Source organism: Podarcis liolepis (assembly GCF_965112155.1).
Source record: "Podarcis liolepis genome assembly, chromosome: 8".
Classification (NCBI taxonomy): Eukaryota; Metazoa; Chordata; class Lepidosauria; order Squamata; family Lacertidae; genus Podarcis; species Podarcis liolepis.
In genome coordinates, this window is record NC_139560.1 from 61,138,626 (window position 1) to 61,161,926 (window position 23,301).

Genomic DNA, 23,301 nt, shown 5'->3' on the forward strand with positions numbered 1-23,301 from the left:
CGAATTCTAGTGTTATGAGAAAGGGACAAAACTTTTCTCTATCCACTTTCTTCCTGCCATGTATAATTTGGCGAACTTCTACCATATCACATCTCGCTTGCCTTTTATCTAAACCAGGGTTTCCCAAACTTTGGTCTCCAGCTGTTGCTGGACTACAACTCCCATCATCCCGAGCTAGCAGGACCAGGGATGATGGGAACTGTAGTCCAAAAACGAATGGAGACCCAAGTTTGGGAAACACTGATCCAAACTAAAAGGCCCAAACACGGCAACATTTCTTCATAGAGGAGTCACTCCATCTGCTTAATCATTTTGGATGCCCTTTTCTGAACCCTTTCAAACTCTTATTAATATCCTTTTTGAGACGAGGTGACCAGAACTGTACGCAGTATTCCAAAAGATTTGTATAATGGCATTGAGAGGAGTGCAGAGAGAAGAAATGCCACAGTGCGCAACCACATACCTTCATCTGTCCCACAGCTGCAACAAAACATGTTATGACCGGCATCCTGGGAAGGTTTCGACCAATAACATTCCCTACCTTTGTCAACATGGGGTCCTAAAAGGTTTTAAATACTGGGCAGTCCCATGTGCCAAAAATTATATTTGCTTTAGATACCCCATGCCTGCAAAAGTGATAATTGAATCTTAGACGTATCTTATTCAATTTAATTGGTGTCAAGAGACCATCTGGCTATATTTCAAATTCATGCACAGAATGCTCTTGTTTGTTTCTACTCAGTGCAGCAAAGGCAAGAGTGTGGGAGGACTGAATCAGATATGAGTTGCTTTAAACCATAGTTTGTTTTAAGCTATAGTTTAATGCTGCATGCACCAGGCTGTTACTGTTATTACTATTTATTCAGTTTCTTCCCTTCCCTTCACCATAAGGTCTCAGGGTGGGTTACAGTAATTTAAACTCAATGTTAAAAAGAAGTTTAACAGGAATAGGGTGGGACCTGAAAATCTCAGATTGTCAAGGGACAGGGTAAAGAGGTGCACCTTCAGAATATGACAGAAATTATACGCAGTGACTAGTCGTCTTATGGGTCAGTATTTGGGTAAGCAAGTGGACAAGCCGAGATTAGTGGAAAACAATACTAAATGCTTCCAGAGTCATCCCAGCCACGTAGGAGGAGGAGAGGGGAAGGGGATCAATGAGTCAGAGTATTGTGCTTGTTCCAACTCATATAAAGGTAAAGGTAAAGGGACACCTGACCATTAGGTCCAGTCGCAGATGACTCTGGGGTTGTGGCGCTCATCTCGCTCTATAGGCCAATGGAGCCGGCATTTGTCCACAGACAGCTTCCGGGTCATGTGGCCAGCATGACTAAGCCACTTCTGGCGAACCAGAGCAGCGCACAGAAACACCGTTTACCTTCCCACCGGAGTAGTACCTATTTATCTACTTGCACTGCATGCTTTCAAACTGCTAGGTTGGCAGGAGCAGGGACCGAGCAACGGGAGCTCACCCCGTTGCGGGGATTCGAACTGCCGACCTTCTGATCAGCAAGTCCTAGGCTCTGTGGTTTAACCCACAGCGCCACCCGCTTCCCTTCCAACTCATGTACACAGTGTTAAAACCTAGTTTAGTGGTACACACAAACTGGGTCTCACTGTTTTCCTTCTGTCCCACATTCACTGTATTTCCACTTGGCCCAAGCGGTGTGTGCAAAACTCCAAGGTACCTTTAGCTCCATGTGAGAAAATGTTCTGAGAGTCAACTGGTTCTGATTATTATTTTTTTAATGTCCCTTTCCTGCTCACAAGCCACTTGCATGGTTTGCATAGAAAGATAAGTGGCAGGCCAATTCAGTGCAGAGAAGAGGGGGAAAGCCTGTACAGGGGCTCACTGAGTCAGTTCTAAAGCTGTCTTGACATTTTTTCCCTGATAATAGAATGCTATTCTGGGAACTTGCAACTTCCACATTAGCTTCCTTAACTGCAGGAGTAACCAGCACCACTTCTCTTTATAGATCAGCTATGCAGGGTTAAGGAATATTTACAGGAACAGTTTCCTAACTGATTTTAGATACAGTACTTGGCAGCTATCTAAGTTATTTTAAAGGGTTCTGCTTTAAGGCACTTTTTTTTTGCTGAGGTAGGGTAGGTAAGGAGAGTGCTTCGTTATTTCTATTTGAGAGAAGCTATCAACAGAGATGGCTTTATGAAATACCCACTATTTTTGTCTGCAGCGTAAGTTAAGAGACAGCACTTGGCTTTGCCTCATCTGACGCCTATAGCACTTTGCTTTCAAGTTCATAAATAGCAGTGGAGCACTGGTCTTCAATTGTGTTTTACTTGAAAGCACAGCCCATTGATTTTAGTAGAACCTGCCAATTAAGATTACAATCTTAATAGTACAGGTTAGTCTAAAACTGGTTTTAAACACCCCATCATTGTTTGCTTTAATCCTAGCTGAGGCATTTATGAAATAATCGTGCTGCTGTGAAGAGTCATTACATGTACATTTACAATCTGAAGTAGACCAGAGCTGTGTGTTATGCGAACATGTTTAGCCACTAACATTAATAGTTTCTCATGCATTTGCTGGGCAAGATAATTGCTTTTCAACACAAGTGTAATTGTTTTGGCAGATTTCTTGCTCATTCCATGTGCGTTTGCTTATTCCCTGGAGACTTATCTCTCTTAATTTTTGGGTTCCCATGAGAATGTTGATATTACAGCTTTTGATGGATAAAGTTGACTCCACCTCCGCTTTTGTTTTCAACCATGGATTCCATTAAAAAAATGAAATCACATTATTAAAGAGCTTTAATTATCACTTGGGAAACTTTCTCTGCTTAGCTAACGCATATTGCAACTGTTTACAAGTACAATTTTTCCCAATTCAAATGTCGCCATCCTGGTCTGCCCTGGGGTGGAAGAGTGGGTATTTTTGTTTATCCTGCCCTTCCCTCCCAAGTCCTTCCCATTTTATCCTCATAAGAATCAAGTGAAATGGGTTAGGGCTGAGAGATGGGTCAGTGGCCTAAGGTTGTACTGTATGTGTCATGGCTGAATGAGGAGTTAAAACCAGGTCTCCAAAGTCTGTCACTCTAATCACTAAACCATGGTGGCTCTAAAGAACAAACACTGTCCACTTGCTCATCCAGGGTCCATAATACCCTATGACTAGAAAGATGATGGATCACACCATTTCTGTCACATATATTCCATCATACGCTGAAGATGCACTTCTTTACCCTGGTCTTTGACATAGGATTTATTTTCAGGACCAGGCATGAATCTCACTTGGGCTCATTCCAGCTCATGGAAGTACTGTAGAAATCCAGCCTGAGTCTTTCTTCTGCCAATGTAGGTTTCAAATTCATTTCATATACTTTGAGCACCAATGCCCTGGATCACTGGAAGATGTAATAGTGCCTCTACAAGGGGACAAAGCACGAACAGGGCACAAGCTGTGTCCTTGCCTTTCTTCTATAAAAGAGCACTTCCGATTTTGCACAACACCAACAGTAGTTTAGGCAGCACATCCCTAAGAATCTAAAGTATGACTCAGATGAGACATTTTTGTGCATGTGTATGAGATTTTTTTTTCACATATCTAGCCTGCAATGCCCTCTGGGACATGCCACTATTCTGCCACTAGTCTATTCTAAAGACATGCACAAGAACTCAGCTGAAAATGCCAGGGAGAACCTGTTTTAGATGCCTGCCTCTCACTTTGCAACCACAGCCTCCGCCAATAGTTTTTATGGCATCATCTCCCCTCCCCGCAAAAACCGTCCTCAGAATTTCTGGCTGCAAACCTTGGTTTGATGTTCCCTGCATCTTACTCTGGAAATGCAGGGCTAAAAATAAATTGCCACATTAATCTCTGTGCAGCATATTTAATTTCAATGCAGCACAACTCCAAGCCATTTTCCCTTGAAATATTAATCTTTTACCATACCACACACATCTGAACTTTCCGGCAAAGCTATTATGACATAATTTATTACCCTGAAGCAAGTCAAGATTTGTATGCACTCTGGCAAGCTCTGGCTGTCAGACTTGAACTGAAGTAATTATTAGGATGTATGAAAGCAGGTGTCACAAGCTGCAAGATGGCTTTATCTTCCTTGTTGTAACATCAACAGACTAAAAAGCAATCCATAAAAGAAAATGTGGCATGGCAGGGCAAGTACTTTAGAGTCCATATGAATAAAATGGAAGCTGCAGATTATGTCTCTCTCCCTTTTGTATGTAAGAATTTAGCATCACTAAAATGACAAAATTCTGAAAGCATATGTCTCCTTTCCTCTTTTCTTACTAAAAACCCACCAACCAACCAACCAACCAACCAACCAATCAACCAACCAACCAATTTTCATTTAGTTTCACAGCCACACATCAAACATTGAACCCTAATTTGCATATGGATTTTCAAAACAGGCTTGGCTGTAGTGAAAACGCAGGTGCTTTATAAAAGATTAGTTTGGCCTATTTGATGCTTACACAAAAACTAAGTAGCAAGCTGCATAATTTGGGACAAAGTGCGTTAAATTAGAAACATAGCTTTAAAAAACTATGTTCAACATCATCATTATAACCACTTTTATTGCTTATCACAAAAAACAGCAACAGATTCAATCAACTATGGATATTATTAATATCCCATCCCATTCTTTTAAATGCAGTTATAAACCCCAATAATACTGTATGCCAAAGCCATCTTTCAAATGGTCCTGGGATGGGATGAAATTTCTGTTTCCTTTACTTTTTCCTAGCAGGGTTATTTAGTTTTAAAAAGCAAAACTTTTCGTTTTCCATAATGTTCAGCAATTTTATTTGGCCATTTGAAATACCTTTGTTGCTTTAAACTGCTCAAAACTCTGAAGCCCTGAAATGTCATATTAACATTTCAAAAGACACAGCATTAGAGGAGGTATACTTCTTTACGGCAAGCAGGCAGAGTTTTGTGGAGCACTTATGTGGGAAAGGTCAGGGCAAGATATGACCTACATTCAAGAGGAGAACAAAACTATGGCTCTGAATCTCTTATCTGAGAACGTACTGCCAGAGGAAAGTCCATTCTAAGAATTGTACTGAACGTACACCAAAGTTCAAAATTAAGAAAAATCTCATCCAACCAAACTAATTTTATCAGCTCATTATGACAGCAGGAAAAGCAGGCAAGTGTTCAAAAGAAAAGTTGTTTTCTTCTCAAACCCCCACAATATGCTTTCATAAAGTTGACAACAACATGTCTCATTTCAAGCAAATACAGAAATGCTTGTGCTTCCTTGTCAGCTATTTTTGCAAGGCACGACTAAAGCAGATTTCACAAGACTCCCAGACAGTGGAAGGGGAAATCTCACAGATCAGAAAGTGAGGTACTTCAGTGTAATGTACCTAACCAATGTTTCTTCAGTCCCTACTTATGGGAGACCTTTATGGTTCTTATATCAAGTTAAATCAAATTACTCACCTAATGTGGCTGTGTGAGAGACTATGTACACTTACAGTGCAACCTTACTCATTTTTGTTCCCCACTGTGTAGGTAAGTGTCTACAGGATTGCAGTCTGAAGCCAGAAAAACTTTCTCCATAAGACTTCCCTCTTGATACTCTTATTAGATGTATGCAACTCATTAATCACTCATTAGTCTAGCATTATACCTTTCAACACGGTGAAATTGAGAGACTTTGGGATTTAGTTTTGTTTTCATTGTAGATAAACAACTTTTCTGATGCAACCCACAAGACGCTGCTAATCATTTCTTTTAAAATGCTGCTGCAAAAGGAACAGGGAGCAGCAGCCATATCTTCAGCATGATGTTATTTTAACACTCCTCTCAAGCTTTTCAGGCTTATGATTTTGGGGGATAATCTGACCAGCCAATACCTGTTTATTTTCCTTTGACATTCCTAAAAAGCAAACACAATTGCAGGAAGAACTGAAAGAGCCTGCTCACATGAAATCATGGAAGGAGCAACTGGCACCAGAGCTTCAAGGGGGTTTCTACTATGTATTTATACTGTTGCTATGTACTCATTGGCCCTAATTCTATGGTTTGGATAAGGTATGAAATAGCTGGAGCCCAGAACAAGTTAAGGAAGGTTGTAACCACAGGCTTTCGTTTCTCAGATCGAAAGCTGTGGTCCAAAAATGTGCTGGCTGGTTTCAGGGGCAGCTGCTGGCCAGATTCATACATTTCTAATTTTCTCCATTCCTACCAGCAGTATTCAGTGGCTGGATGTATTTTACGGTGTAGGACGTGAAGGCACAAAGACAACAAGAAGTTACAGCAGTATCTGCCTAGCCTGCTTGCTCTCTTTACAGCTCTGAGCAAGCTGATGTCTGGGCTTTCCCCTGAAACTTCCTTGAAATGCAATGAGACCTCTGATACCAGTATTATAGCATTTTCCAGGTGGTTCCCAAGGCAAGCGCCCCGATTACGGCACCTAAATGATGCCACAGTTTGGGGAACTGAGATGTGCTGTGGGCTTGCATATTCCTCCCCTTGCAAACTCAAAATCCTTCCTATTTGGTACAAACCAGCTTGGATAGCTCAGTTGGTCAGAGTGTGGTACTGATAACGCCAAGGTTGCAGGTTTGATCCCCAATAAGGGACAGCTGCATATTTCTGCACTGCAGATGGTTGGGCTCAATGATCCTCAGGGTCCCTTCCAACTCTAGTATTCTATGAAACTAGTTGGTTTTTGCATCTGAACTGGGCAAACAGTATGCAAGCAATCATCTGCCTCCAAATGAACTGAAAACCAAAGCAGATTTTCTTTCTCTCTCTCTCTTTGCAACCATAGTTTAGGACAGCCTTCTCCAACCTAGTGCCCTCCAGATGTTTTGAACTAACCCCTGCACAGATGCTGGGTAGGCATGATAGGAGTTGTAGTCCAAAACATTTGGTGGGCACCAAGCTAGGGAAGAGTGGCCTGGCATTATGAAAGAACTAAGTTATTATGTCTTTCCCAATCTAGTGATTTGCCCAAAGCCTCCCAAGAAACGACGCTGCTGACCACAATTTTGACTTTGGGTTTTCAACACCCAGCCCCAACGCTTCCCCGACTGAAGTGCCCTGGCTCTCAATATATAATTGGGTTATGAAAAATATTTTCTTTTATACAGACAACATGCAGCACTAGGTTAAAAGATCAGACAGGAAAATGTCTACTCAAAACAACGTGGTTGCCAGTTACAGATCACTGACAGTTAAATACAGAGATTGAATGTGCAAGAAGGAATGTTTGCATACTTTCTCAGCACCATATTATGAAAATAAAAGGCCAGTTCCTATCCAACCCATGGATGTCTTAAATGCAAGTTTCAGATTAAAAGCACACAAATGTTTGAGCTACAATGCGACAGGTGGGCTTCAAACAACTCTGGGCAAAATGTCCCACAGACACATAGCTTTATATGGAAGAACAGTGTCTTGAAATTTATTTTAGTATTATTATTTTTTTGGGGGGGGGAAGGAATATCCAGAAAGAAAGTGGGAGGAAAGATTCAGGATTTCTAGACTCCCCAGCCCCCTAACCAAGAATCACATTGTTAGAGTGGGAGGAAGTGTCTGCTCTTTGCGCTTACAAAATGTGAAGAAGAGCAGACTCAATACAGGGAATCCATGGCCATGATTCAAAATAAGCAATTTATCCATGTGTCAGGGAACTATATGTACAGGCAGAACTTTCTTTGGAAATATTCTCAAGAGCACGCCACTTCCTAATCCTGAAGAGGCCATTTGTCCTTCCATTTCAAAACTGGCAGGAATTTTTCAGAAACCGGAATTGCTGTTAAGCATACTTAAAGGGAAGTGTAGTTCCCTTACTCACAGGTAAGCTACTTCTACAGCCATAACATATAACTCATGCACGCTCAATAGAAAACTTTGGGTTGACGGGCACAAGTGCTGTGGGCACTACTGCCCCTAGTTACTTCTCTTCCACTTTGCCAAGTCACACAACTCCACATCAAGCAGACAGAAGGAGAAAACACCCACACCGGACATATCTATGCTTTGCTTTACTGTGGGGTCTGGTTAAAATCAGATCCCGTAGAATTAAAATAATCTAGAATTTACATGGTTGTACAGGGTCCCCACAAAACCACCATCAAACTAAAACATATATGGGCAGACTGTACAGTAAAAATTGTAAGAGCCAGTGCTTGCCAATTACAGAAAAGCAATTGTCTAGGGCATGTATGGATCATAATGGAAATTTATAAATTTAAGTTTCATTCAGATACATTTGGAAAAAGGAGAGAGGAGATAGAAGGAAAGGTCTCTAGGCTTCCATTGTGCTTCTGGCTGAATCATTAGGAATGCAACAGGGTCCTTTTGGGCTGGGAATAACTTTTTAAAAAGATACTATTGTTTACTTTGTCAAACTAATATTTTTTGGGGAGGGGTGTTTTTTAAAGTAGCTGTCCATTGAAAGTCAGAATGAAGTATTCACCCATCACTATCCATCGGTAGCCTGAACAAATGTGAAATGTAATAGGGCGGGAAATGCAGAATTTTGGGGTGGGATCTGGATTATTTGTTGTTCTGTCATGAGAAGCCAGCAAATGTCACCTTAAAAGGGATAACAAATCCTCCGTATTTAGCTACTGCCGAGATACTACTCTGTCAACTACGTTATTTCTAGTAAATGACTCATGAACCCCTACACGGTTCTAATAACTTATTTAAAGTAGCATCGCTTCCTAAAATACATTTTAAAAAGAAAAGACGGACCTACCAGGATTGCTATTCAACTTGAAGTTGAAACAATTTGCATTCCAGGGCTTAACAACATTCCCTCACTTAAAAAAATAAACCAAATCTAGATGTTCCCTCCAACCTGATTTATTTATTTTTTTTAAACACGTAGCCTGAGAAAGAGTTCTACATAACTTGAAGGTTCACATAATTGTGAACACTGTTAGATGGTGGTGAACGTATTATTTTACTGACCTTGTTGGGCATAAAGTTCACAGCCATTAGATGCAATTCAAACCAAGTAAGATTCTAAAACATAAAACATGTCTTTTCTGGGCAGACCTCTGAAACAAGGGTGTTGCCTCATGTCAATGGATTAGTTTGTCTAATTATAAGTTGTTACTAAGAGGTTTGCCTGACAAATGACTAGGCAATAGGAGTATTCATTTCAAGAATGCTGTGATTTACTGTGTGGGTAATTGTAATAGGGAAACACGTCTAATATCTCACCCAGCGATCCAGTTAAATTAAGAGCATAGTTCTGCCCTCAAGAAGAACGCAGAGGATTTTCACTTAAGTCTGTGGCAATTACATCTATGTCTTCCCAAACCCATAATCTATCCAAAGCAAATGTATTCCACCCACACTTACAAATGTTAATTAAATTTGACTCGAACATTTTTATTTAGGATTGGATAGGGCTTATCGGAGGATCATAAAAAAAAACCCTGATGCAAAACATTTACAAAACTTGCTCCAGAAACTCCAGATATTGTGATGGAAACCAAGAGGGATGAGTAAAAATAGTCTGAAAGCCTCTGAAAATACTCCAGTTTGTATGAGAGGTGATAGCGCGACAGTGTAGGCAGTAATGTTTCAATTGCATATAGCATCTAAAGACACTGTGCTACTGTTTCCTAATCTGTTCTTGTTCCAATAATCTATAATGAGTTATTGCAAGGGTGGGGGAGAAGAAGAAAGTAAAGATACCTTTTCGATACCTCACCTAGCTTTCCCGATTTAGAAAACAAAGCAGTTCTTCATGGAGTATGTTGCTAGTGTTTTTCATGCAACAGGAGAGGAACTTGGGTAACAGAATCCATGAGATTATAAAAATAATATTCTACTTTTAAAAAATCACTTATTTATAGTAGCAGATCTAGTCCCTCTTCCATGGAAGCTAACTTTCTTTAACTTCTCATTCCATGCTGGGATTTATCTCCCACTAAACATAACATCCAGGTTCTTGCATTTAGTCAGAAAGATGATGTCAGTCTGTACCTGTGCAAGTTTCTTGGTGAGGTTGATGGACTTCATTTTATAGGGTATGTTCGCCACTTGCTACATTAAAAGAGGGCATACTGGAGAAAACAACAGCAATCCTCTAGAAGCAGGCTTTACACCTGTTGTGTGGATATTGAGCTTCTCGCCCAATGCATGTAGCGTTTTAAATTTGGGTGAAAAAGCTCTTAACACTTTCCCCTGTTAATGTCAGGAAATGCGGTCCAGTGAAAGTACTCTGGGACTTTTACATAGGTTCAACTTCCTGCTTAGTCACAAATTGAGGACATTTTTGGTTCCTTCTCTGTAAAAATGGAAATAGCAGTGACTTGCCTTTGCCTGCCATAGGGATAATGAGAAAATAAAGGTAACGTATGCATTACACAAATGGCATCATGAGAGTAATAATAATTACTTTTGTGAGCTGTGTTAGACAAAACAAGCATGTTGCTAACTAAATGTTAGCACCACTAATCTACAGAAACCCTAAATAGGTGCTATCCCATTTTCTGTTATTTACTCTAACACAGTCCAATCGAAAGACAATATAGTAATGGAGGTTTGCTTTGCTATGGGACATGCAGCACCTCCGACAAAATTACTCAGCTTAAATCTGACTGCCCAGAAAATTCCTATAACACTTCTTTCTGGTACTGAATTTATTTACTTTGGAAATCGATTTGCTCTGTCACTATTTATTGCCGCATGCTGTTCAGTAATTCTCAGAAGCCGCATGAAAAATCACAATGTTGCACTTGTTAAATTGACCTGATGAAGTTAGGACACCGGTATATGAATCACCCCAAGAGGCAATTCTCCTAAATTCATGCTCTGCGTAACGCTGCTAAATCAGAAGAAAAAGCAAAGTTGGTTGCACCGTATGTACCCTGCAGAGTTTTCAATTGATTGTATGTAGTTCTGTATACAAAACATCAATTAGTTTTACTTTCCTGCTGCAGCTTATTGCCAAAATGAGATGTTTACGACCTTTTAAAACAAGGTGGATTCAGTAGTTAAAATGTTAGAAGACATAATTAAATACTCTCTGGAAAATGGAACAGTTTCTCAACAATATTCTAAGCGCGGCCTCAACTGGTCTGTAGAAGTGAACTGAACGTAAAGCATTGCTTCTGTTTCCCTTCTGAGTAGCGTACACCCACACACTTTCCCCAGTTTCCATATAATTGGAAAAGCAGAAGCATTTGATTGTAAAAGTTGTATGCCCTGACTCAAGTCAGTTGAGTACACATTTTACTTGCATCAATAGCAGAGTGGAAGGCTGCCAGTTTAGTGTCTTGGCTGGCATTCAAACATGCTGATTGCTGGGCTCTTTAGCTTCTGAGTTCACTATAAAAAACAGCACAACATCCCTCTCAAAATCACTTCTGATAGAGGCCTTTAAGCTCAGACTCAAGGAATGAAAGGATGCAAATGGTATTCAACTATTTTTTAAAAAAGGTATGTTTTAAAATTGTGCTTTGGCTTTATATGCATTTACAATACAGAGTATAACATTTTATCCAGCCAAGCAAGGTTTCCATGCATACTTACAGCCAGAATTTGCTCAAATCACCTAGAAAGGTGGAGATTTACATTTACATTTTTACATGTTACTTATAAAATTCATAGCACATAATTTAATTCCTCAGTTGTTCAGGACTGAGCACAACTGCTGTACCTAAAAGCTTTCAGTCTCGGGCCACTAAAAGTTGTCAAGTCAAACCCAAGTGAAATGCTCTTTAAAGTCCCACTATCCCCAAATTTCTCACCACTGACAACGTAATTAAAAAAGGCTTGCCACTGTTTGCATAATTTGCACATTTGCTGTCAGTGGAAAAAACCCAGATGCAGCAGATCAAACTGCCTGGAAAATTCATTCATGTTCTATTGGAACTATTTCATAGCACAACGTACAAATCTTTCAAAAAATTTGAAAATGTATTCATACTACATATATATTAGAGGCATATTTGACTACTTAAAATAATTCCCTGGATAACTAACCTCTGCACAAAGATGGTACAAATGAAGACTTGGCTCCTAGCTGAAATTATATCCCTTAGGGAGAGGTCTATGTAATATTTAACCACAACAGATAAACCTACAGCTTCTCTTAAAGTGAGTTACTAATTGCTTCAGTTAATTAATAAAAGACTGGATTTACTGTACTCATCCTGGGAAACCGTAAAAGGAATTCTAAAGCAGCTTCAACACATTTAACTTTTTGCAAATTTAGAAGTGATTTTACTTAAAATTTCTGTGTTACCATTACACCCAGCAGCTTCTGCCTCACTGATGATTAGTCTCTCACTGGGGATGGTACAGTCCAGTCAGTACTAGATAAGTTTATTTCCACAGCAACCCATCACCCCTGGCACCCTCCACCTAAGTTTTATAACCCCCAGGCAGGTGAGTTCGGGGGTGGGGGGCTAACAAGGAAGATGACCTATCTAATTATTGCCCTATCTTTCAATTTCTGCTTAATAAAGGTGCTCTCTCTCAAACCTTATATACCTGTGGCCTTAAGGTGGGTTGGCACTAGGCAGGTTTTTTTTCCTGGGAGAAGGTGAATGCTGCCCCTCCTCTTCTTGAAGTGCTCTCTTGTTATCCGCTGGGGTGGCACTGAGTTAGCACCCCCAGACTGCCCCTGAAGTGTGAGCTAGGATGCCTACTACTGAGCAGAGATTTCTTTGGTAGGGAAGGCTCCAGCATACTGCTTCAAGTAAATTCTGACAGCATTTTGTTAAAAAAGCTCAGCAGCGAAGTTGGAATAGCAGCAACAACGATGATTAATAGAGGTGTTGTGTAGGATTAGGCAGCTCCCATGAGGCTTTTCATATTTAAAATGTTTTCTTTGTGTTTATTTTAAACCCTTATATTGACAATAGCAGATTAATCAAGCTTTGAAAACAAAACAAAAGACCCAGTTATTTCTAAATTATGCTTTCACAGGGTTCGTTGGCACTTGAGTGAAAACATGGTCAAGAGGTAACCTCAGACAACTGTCTGGAGAAGGACATTTTCCCCATGCCTTCAATGCTATAGCATGCATTAACCACAACTATTCAGTCTATCATTTTGTAGCTTACATTGTGATGACTTCAGTGAGAAGTGTGTCGTGTCTGCAAGCTGGCGTACATTTGCTGAAGTGAAGCACAATTTAGCAACACAGCAATTCTGTAAAATGGAACAAACTAATTTCGGTCAGAAAAATGTCTCCTAAGGAATGTTCTAGACTGACTAAAAGTATCTGTCAAAGAGATTTGTAATCAGATCAACAGTCAAATCCAGGGTGGCATCCAATACAAAATACAGTTGTGCAAGGGGTTAACGCTCAGCACAGCTTTCCTTGTTGTTCCTTTGCTAGGCTAAGAAGAATAGTTTAGCATGGTGCCTTGCCCTCTCCAGGAAGCAGCTCAAACTTAATACTTGTTTCAACAGGATACTCCTGACTTGTAGGTATAAGAGTCTGAGAATCTGACTTCATATTATATACTGCAATCCGTCTGCAAGTCAGTTTGAGAAGCCCTAGAGAACACAATTCCCATTGCTCCTCTGTCAAGGAGTTTGAAACAAACAAGAGGAATAAAAGCATATAAAAGAATAAATGAGTGGGCTGGGCTCCCTTTTGTATATGAAAAGGCATCCGTATTTAAAAAGCCTTGCAGCAAACCTACTGTTCAAATGTTCTTTAAGAACTGCTTTCCACATCCTGATTTTAAAATACAGGAAATTTTTCACAAGCCACTCCTATGTTTCAAAACATCTTGTAATGCTTAAGGAACATAACTAGCACCTCCCCAGGTATAAATTAAGGCTTGTGCCTGGCAAGGATAAGAACCTTTGACACAAACCAAAGGGAGAGAGTGAAACAGCTTCTATTCTGAGGCTCTCCATCAATGGTGAGCAGCATGAGATGCTGGTCGTGTGAGATGATGGTTGGGACATGGATTAACTACCAAGCAGCAGTGTCTGGAGTGACCCAAAGCAGACCACAGATGTGAAGGGCTGGTGTCTATGGATGGCTTCCTTTGGGTGGATGCCAGCATTTGGGGACAGCAGACTTGGGAGTCCTAGAAGCTCTGCTATTCGCTATTGTTATTGGTATTATTTCTATTGAATACGTAATTTTAGCATTTTGTATTATATTTAGGTTGTTGTGCATGGTATTTTTCTTCTGTTTTGTAAACTGCTTTGAAGATTATTTTAGCAGAAAACCAGGATATAATGTTAAATCTAACCCAATCACTGGCTATTAGCTACTCAGTCATGAGCAAGATTCAGTGCCCCTAGAGCTAACAGGAAGAAATTAATGGGAGCCATTTTGGGAAGAGAAAGAAGGCATCTACTGTATACTTCTGGTGAACTCACAGAGTCTTACATTGTGATGCGATTGTTATAAGCAATTAAAAGGACTTGTGTACTGTGAACAGATGCCATATATATCCTTTTTTTAAAAAAAAAGCATAGTTGCAGCATAAAATATATTAAAACTACAACAAAGTCTACTTATAAGGGGCAACCAATTTGGTGCTCTCAAGATGTTGTTGGATTGCAGCTTCCATCATTCCTGACCATTGGTCATGCCACCATATTGTGTACACCCAGCACACATGGTGTCCTTTTTGCTACATAAGTGATGGCACTACCTCTGAAATAGGGACTAGAGAAAGTGATGGCTTTATGCAATTTCCATAGTTCCAAAGGCAGCATAGCACTCAATATGGCAACAGAGGGAGAGAGCTATTGCCTTCATGTGTTGTTTGTGGGCTTCTCAGAGGCATGTCAGTGGGAAAGCAGGATGATGGGTTAGATGGCATCTATTATGGTTCCAAGGGGTTGCTCGAGAGCAAGCAGGCAAATACCTCCCTGCTCGGCTGTGAAGCCTTGCTTCTGATGCCAAAATAAACTTTATCTGTCCAGAGCGCCACTCTCCCGTGGCTGGCTCATTCACTGGCAGAATCCGTGAGTGGGCGGTCCTTAAACCTTCCCCAGCAAAGGAATTTCTTGACGCCCAGTCTGCGCCTCCCCTCTCGGCGCGAAAGCTTACTGTGCAAGGAGGGCGTGGGTAAAGGAGGACCTCTCTCCTCCCTGCTTTGCCCAGGCAAGGTGTCCTGGCACCGCCTTGCCTCCTCCGAGCCCTGCAGCTCCTCTCCACTGGAGGCGTGGTTACTCTCCTCTGCTGAGGAGGAGCTGCTTCCCACAATCTTTGGAGGCTCTCTGTAATCCATCCAGCTTTTCCTCTCTCCCCCCTGAACCGATGGCAGTTCCCTGACAGCATCAGAACCAGTAATTCTTAGGTTACCCTCAATCAGATTTGGGGAATATTTAGCCCTCCAGAGGTTGCTGAAGGACAACTCTCCACATTCCTGGCCATTGACTATGTTTGCTGGGGGTGATGGGAGTTGTAGTTCAGCATCGTTTGGAGAGTCAATGGTTCTTCACACCTGACCTAGATGGACCACTGGTCAGAAGCAGTAAAAAACGTTCCTGTAGAATAACAGTGACTTCATCAGTTTAGAGGAATATCAAAACTAGCGGGCAGAAGCGAAGCCTCACTAGTGCCATTCTGATCCCTTGCTATGGCCGATTCTGATCCCAGTAAACAAGATGTATACCAAACAATTTGTTTTATTGCAATCTCAGGCCTATAAATATACAGCTTGAATTATTCACTTGCAATCATGCAGATTGGTCACTAGATGTCTCTGCACTGTAGTTAGAACACCAGGAAAAAAAACCATCCCTAAATTTAAACAACAAATGAACAAGGAAGTTATCTCCTGGTGTTTCATTGCTGCTCTTCCCCCCAAAAATGTGTTAAGAAAACACTATGGGCATTAATTAATAAGAATCTGCAAGCCAGATTTTGTGAGAGAAAGGTGCTAGAGGGAATATTCTTCCCATGGGAACAACTAGAGTGATCAGATTATCTTTAGACCAAAAAATTTGTAGCAGACTTCAGCCTACAGACTTTTATTGCCATATGGCCTAAACTTGAATTGACAGAGACAAATCCTGAACGTTGCCATAAAACCATGGTCCATTGAGTTTCTTTAACATGAACATTTAATTCTCCAGTGCAGATCACAAAGCTCTGTGAAGACACCACACCTAGTGAGCAACTTCACTGTCGCAGCTCCAGACCCCCTGATGCACAACTGCCTCACACTGCAGGCTGTCGCACCTCTGCTACCATGCCCAAAGACAATCTGCCTAAGAAAAACTTGCAAGCTGGACACACAGGTGAAGCTTGTGGATCGTTCCTACATATGTTTGCCTTTGGATAATATAGAAATTTTGAAATAACTCCCTCACATATATTGGGCATAATGCCGAAAGCCACTGTGCTGCCAATCTAGGATCATTTTATTGCATACCCTCCAACATTTCTCCAAGGAAAATAGGGATGTCCTGTTCCTCCATAATAATAATAATTTTATTTTTTATGCCTCACCCATCTGACTAGGTTGCCCCAGCCACTCTTCCAACATATATAAAAACATAATAAAACATTAAACTTGAAAAAACTTCCCTATATACAGTGCTGCCTTCAGATGTCTTCTAAAGGTTGTATACTTATCCCCTTGGCTCAGAGGTTGCATACGCTCCAACTTTTCTCTGATGAAATAGGGACATCCTAAGGAAGAGTGGGACATTCAAGGATCAAATCAGAAACCAGGACGGCTTCCGTAAATCCGGGACTGTCCCTGGAAAATAGGGACATTTGGAGGGTTTGTATATTGTGACATGTCACAATAAGTTCTCAAGAAATAGGCATTTCTGCTAAATGCTATGAGACCATTGTACAAATAATTCAATCTTTTCTTCTCTCCTCTCAGGCCTGCTTGCAACTACACAGAGGTCCATTATACCATTCTTCAACTTCCCTCAGCATATTTCAGTACAGTCATTAAACCTGGCTTGTTTGCTGTACCTTCACTATTTTCTCGCACCTGCCCCCACCCTATCTACTCATCCTGTCATCCAAAAATCTAGCGATTTTCCATAGCTTTGCGGCAGCTTTAACTGCTTTGGCCCAGACAACTGCTGGGTTGATCGCTGCCAAAGCGTCCTTCCTCTGCCAATTTTTCTAGACTTTGATCCTTCTCATTTCGTCTGGGCCAAGCAGAGAGACTGAACTCATGCTAGTTTGTCAAACAGAATGCCAGGTAGGTGATTGTAAATATCAAAGCATTTATATATGCTTTCTTGGGGCAGCTTTCCTTACAGAATGAAGCGGAAGATGCAGAAATAGATCTCTGAGCTTATCTTTGTTGCACAGAATTGGGTAAGACATGCGAGAAAGAATTGTGTCTATTAAGCAGATTTTAAAAAAACCTATACTTTCCCCCCTCTTCTGTTGAATGCAGAAGATACATTGATGCTGTGGAAAGACACAGACCAAGCCAATTATACTTTTGCTGGTGATATTATGAAAATACGCACTGGCCTCATTCACTTACCATTTTAAACCATAGTTAAGCTAAACTATTGTTTCAATGTGAATGCACAACCTTCTGGGGTGCAGGCTGAAATTGTGCAGCTTCATTCCTCTCCCATTCATGTTGGGAACTATGCTATGATCTGGACTTGGGTTTTGTCTTTTGGTTTGCTTTCCCCAAATAAACCTTGGAGTGGGGCAGGAACAAAGTGCCTGCAATTTCAGCTGTGTGCAACAGCATGCTGCATGTTCACATTTAAACCATAGTTTAGCTTAACTATGGCTTGCAACAAGTAAACTAGGCCACTAAATAGAATCAATAAAATAAAATTGGCCAAGATGGACAGATGTAAATGGATCAGGAAGGTGAAAGGGCCTTGCAAAATGTTATTGAAAGATCCAAAGCAGAGTTCTTAAGCTGGAAAATCATTACCATTGCAGCAATGCACATTCTAAAAGAGGAAAGTATCTTGGGTTCAAGGCAACACTTGCATATTTGTATAAGCACTACTCAGAACCAAGGGCTAAACATTCAAATGGTTAAGAGGCATCATAATTTTCAAAACATCCTGTATGCCTAAGGCTGGGGTGCAGGCTGAAGGCTATGTTCTAGTAAGAATGACTGAGCTCTGAGAAACTGGAAATCTTCCAGGGACAATATGGCTGATTATTTTATTAGCAGAAAGATTAACATGTCCAGGCCAGAGATTAGAGATTATTCACAAAAAGGAATATAACTCAAGACAGTTGTTCAAGAGGGTGGGGCATTATGGAACATGGTAACTGAAAAAAAAGCCAAGAAAATGAGATGGAGGAGATCTAGAAGAACATGGGAACAAAAAATCAAACACAATGCAAGGATTTCCAGTATTCAGAGACTTAAAAGTACAGCAGTATTTCAATCTACAGTGAGGGAAATACAAGGAAGATAGGCATCAGATGTCAGCCTACAATTCTGGATGCTTTCCTGACATCTTTCATCTCCTCCCTGTTTGATCAAACCGTCATGTTCCCACATCCCAGGAAAACAGCTTTTCAAGAGATTCCAAACACCATTTCAGTCACTGGCGGGGTTATTGCAAGAGAGCTCGGGAGACATCAGGGAGCATTTTAGCCTCCCTTCTGAATACTGCCCTGGTATCTGTGTTGATGAAGAACAGGTAATAAATATTTTTGCATAAATGAAATAAATAAGAAAGAGAAGGCAGAACTATGTGAGATAGAACTGAGGGACTCTGCAGGAAATGGATGGTATGAATGACTTCACACCAGAGGAAGCAAGAAGAAGCACAAGCTCACCTGTAGGTTGGCATTGTATAAACTGATTAAGAAAAGCACACCCAGATTAAAACTAAGTAGGTTTCAATATGATTATTACTATTATTTAAAATCTGTTTTTAATACCCATTTTCCTCCCCCAAGGGGAGCTATCACAATGTGTGCAGGGCTGTACAAGCACAATAAATTTAAAGTATGCCCCCTAGGAACTGCAATTTACTCTTAACAGTGCTACAGTTCCCAGGACTCTTAACAAACTACAGTTCCCAGGAGGGGTCGTGCTTTAAATATATGGAGTGTATACAGCCCAAGTTTCTCCAAGTCCTCAACACACTGCTCTCTTTGTCCATCATATTGTACGAGTACTGAAAGCAGACGAAGTCACAGCTTTCAAGAGCAACAGCGCCCCTAAAATATAGTACAAATCCCTCAATAACACTATTGTCACAAAGAGCATTGTTACTGTTCTGTTGTCAACTGTTGCAGCCGTAAACAGAAGGAAAATTGTGCTAAACCAGTTAACGCTGAACCAAAAGGCTAAAGTTTTGATGAAACAAATTCACACCGCTCAGAACAATACTTACAGAAATAGTGTTGTAGGCAGTGGTTATAACTAGAATGCTGCACAATAAGTGGATATAACAAAAAAGACTCAATGAGCTTTGAGGTATGGCCACTGAAAAGCTAATTCCTGTGTGCTGGATGTATAGGAAGGTAGCTTAAAGTCAGAAATGACTAAACAAGGAACATCTGTTTCTACAGTAGGGTTTCCCCAACTTGGGTCTCCAGCTGTTTTTGAACTACAATTCCCATCATCCCTGACTACTGGTCCTGCTAGCTTGGGATGATGGGAGCTGTAGTCCAAAAACAGCTGGGGACCCAAGTTGGGGAAACCCTGTTCTACAGCAATGCATAAAGCAAGACTTAGGATGAAGATAGGGACATGTATAGAAATAGAAAGCTGCACACCTGCTCCTTCAGAAGGAATGTTAGCCCCATCAAGAGCAGGTAACCTCCCATCCATCCGCTCTAGTGAACCACTAACAGTGCCTCTGTCTTATCTGGACTGAGCTTCAATTTATTGGCTGTCATCCAGTGCAATTATCAAGGAAAGACAACAGTCCAGAACATCCATTGCCACACCTTCAGAAGTAAAGGAATGTGTCATCAGCATATTGCTTATGGCATACTCCAAAAACCGGGATGACCCCACTCAGTGGTTTCTTGCAGATATTACACAGCATGGGGCATAAAAATTGAACCCAGAGGAAACCCGCATGGAAGGCTCCATGGGGCTGAAGAGCAGTCCCCAAGCACCACCCTCTGAAAATGACCATCCAAGTAGGACCAGACCCACCACATAGTGCTGCCACCCCTAACTTGGACAGCCAATCCAGAAGGATACCATGGTCAATGATATTGAAAGCTGCTGAGATGTTGAGGAGAATTAACAAGGATACATTTCCCCTATCTCTCTTCCCACAGAGGTCATCATACAGGGCGACCAAAGCTATTTTTGTGCCAAAACTGGGCCTAAACCCTGATTCAAATGGGTCTAGAAAATCAGTTTCCTTCAAGAGTGCCTGGGTTTTGTTATGGGTGGAAAGAGGCTTCCACTTTGAAGAAAGCCAACAGAATTATCAACTCCATGTGACCAAATCATCTAAACATCCCTGAGAGTTCTTGATGCTCTGCATATCTGGGAACATTGATAAGTTACAGAAAATCTGAATGCCATGCAGTTCCTACACCTGGAGTGGTGGGAGGTTTCTTATCACATCACCCTTCAGATAATGCATAATGGCAAATTGGGGAAAAGGAGATGATATGAAGTTAGCAAGAAAGAAAATAGTTTTGTTTTGACTTGACTGAGAGCTGCCCAAGAGTAGGAGGATTTAGGAGAGAAAGCTGCAGTAGTCAACAAGATGACTTGAGAGCTTTGATTTGTGTTTTGGGATGTCAAAACAGCAGTACAACAACAAACGTAATACCGATAGAAAGCAATTTTAGATTCCTAGTAGTTCAAAATGAGATTTACCTATGCCTGTGAAACAGTAAGCTAACAATAAATAGCTAGGAATAGCATCTACTCTACTAGATAAATAAATTCATTTTCTAAAAAGTAAAATTGCAAGTATTTACAAAACATTGTCTTGCCCCTAGAACTTAGTAAAGATGGATATACAGTAAACCTTAAAGATAACGGAGGGGGAGGTTGTTCTATTATTTGAAAGGTGGCTGGAAAACATCATTCTGGGAGAAGTGTGAAATAAGGGCATCTCCTTAAATTACCTAGCCCGCCTCTTCATTTCTACATGCTGAACAGCCAAAAGAGCCAAGAGCAATCAAGGTAGCTGCTTTCCTTTCTCTCTGCCTCCCTCCTGACCTCTGTGCCATCAGATCCCTCTGAAACATTATCAGCACCTGTAACTCTAAGCATCATACCTGACACAACCAGAAACATAAAACTCATTCTGAAGAAATACAGATAGCACCAACACCATCAAGTGTGCATGAGATCATCTAACATCCCTACCCAATGCACCCAAGAGTTTGCAGTCAGATATTATAAAGGCTGTAAACAGACCTCAAATGGATGTGAGCAAGCACGTTATTCTCAACTGAATAGTATTTCTCCTACTAGGTCTTCATGGACTTACACATCAATGCCATTGAACTTGTTTGGATAGGGACTCCTAACAGCAAACAGAGCATTTAGTTGGGATAGCAGGCTACCTGCCTAAAGATTTTATTGCCGTAGCTGTTTTAAACTCCCTGGAGTAAACACTACTATAGGGATGACAATAAGTTTCACTAGAATGTCAAACTCAGATGAACACAATGTTTACAATCAGAAGCAGATCAGAGTACATTTGAGCTAATGTGAGGCAAAGCATTTTCAAAGGCTACAATCCTATGCATTACCTTCTTGGGATCACTTCTGCGTAAATGGGACTGAAAGGTAAAGGGACCCCTGACCATTAGATCCCTGAACTTTAAGGGTGCTTTCCCAATAGCTATACCACGGGTAAAATCAACAAGTGCTTCTAACAATTAAACAGCTGGTTATGCAGTCATATTTATGGTACTGTTGTGAGCTTTGGTATGGTGTCGAGCTGTATGCCAGACCCTCTAATCCCTGAATCCAGCAAGCTTTCTACTCATGGGAATAGCCAAACTAGCCCCTCTCTCAACAGGCAAAGCCAGAGTTGAGGGCAGAGTCAGAGTGATGAGAGCTAAAGAGACAAAGCAGCAAGCTGAGATAAGACAGAGTTACAGAGCAATGTTTGACGTCTGTTTCAATCCAAGGTTGCAGCAATGGGAGAAGCAAGACCCCATTGGGGTGTTAATGCTGCAAACCCCTCCATCATAGGCTCAGGCTGTAGGTATGTGTAAATAAACCATATATCATAAAGACACCACAGTCTCCACTGTCCCTCATTCCCAAAGGAAACACGAACCCTGGGAAAGCAACTGGAACCCTTGGGATCCAACACTGTTCAGAGATAGGGGTGGAGTGCAACAGTATTAATCCCAATTCTTCCTCTTGATTTACATGGAAAGACTTCACAGATCAATACTAAGAACAGCCTGCCTTCTAGAAGATTTTCAGAATTTCACAAGAAAAGAATCACAGGAATGGTGAAGGAACTTACCAGGTTCAAATGTTCCATTGAGAATTATAAGATAATACAAAGCCATTGTAAGATTAGCTTTGCAATAGGTTTTTTCTCCAAAGCAGGAATGTTTATTGCTTTCCCAACATTACATTTTTATGCACCATAAAGTATGGTTTCTAAAGGTAGATGTGTAATGTAATCAAATAAACATCCACTTTTTTTTAGAACAAAATATTCCACTGAATCTTTGGAAGGGTTTATGTTGCTTGTTTTAAGCAACTACTGAATCATTAATATTCATTAATATTCAGCCCAAACTAAGACTTGGAGCCTGATCGTTAGCTGCTTGAAAACATATTCCCTGATGTCCATGGGACTTGCTGTCAGGTGAAGCCTACTTAAGAGTAGTGTTTCTTTTATTGCTTTCTGGAGTGAATGTGAAACTGGTTTCTTTTCCTGGTTACCTATCTACTTCATTAACAGCTTACTGATTGGGGTAAAACAGCCATATAAGCAGTGTGATATCTTTCCTTTTTCTATTGTTTAGCTTTTCTTCATTTCTACCTGGGAGGAAAACAAAGATATGCAAAATACAACTCAAATTTGTTGGGTCTTAGGCCATATGACTGGTAAAGCTCAAAACAAATGAGAACTTCTGCTCCGTACTGGAAGCACAGGACACAAACCAGAAACCAGCAAACAAGGCTTTCTGAGTTATTATTCACTTGGTGTTAAATACTTATGATTTTGGCAGAGATCTATTAGTCCCTTGAACCCTGATGTACAGCATGCCTACAGAGCTATGCCTATTTAAAGGCAAGCAGCAGCTGTCTGTGGCTCTTAATCAAGAATAATGCCTGAGAATAAATCACTGCCTTTTCAGAGACTGCGTTTTTCAAATAACTGCAATTCCTGCTCTTTCTGCCCCATCCCTAAAAATACGAGGTGGTTCACAGAAGAGAGTTGCTTACAAGAACAGAGACATATGGATGCCCTGCCTCTCTCGGCAG

General features: G+C 40.8%; 1 protein-coding gene across 35 annotated transcripts in view; it reads right to left on the reverse strand.

The window, feature by feature from the left end:
* The window catches only part of ATXN1 (ataxin 1), a 300,198-nt gene that overhangs the window by 42,618 nt on the left and 234,279 nt on the right, over window positions 1-23,301 (reverse strand). Inside the window, exon 1 of one of the 35 annotated variants that reach the window (XM_083519237.1) lies at window positions 13,039-13,121. The exons of the other annotated variants lie outside the window; for them this stretch is intronic. The gene's annotated coding sequence lies outside the window, so the exon portion shown is untranslated. Of the gene's footprint in view, window positions 1-13,038; window positions 13,122-23,301 lie in introns of those variants that run through there. 35 annotated transcript variants of the gene reach the window in all.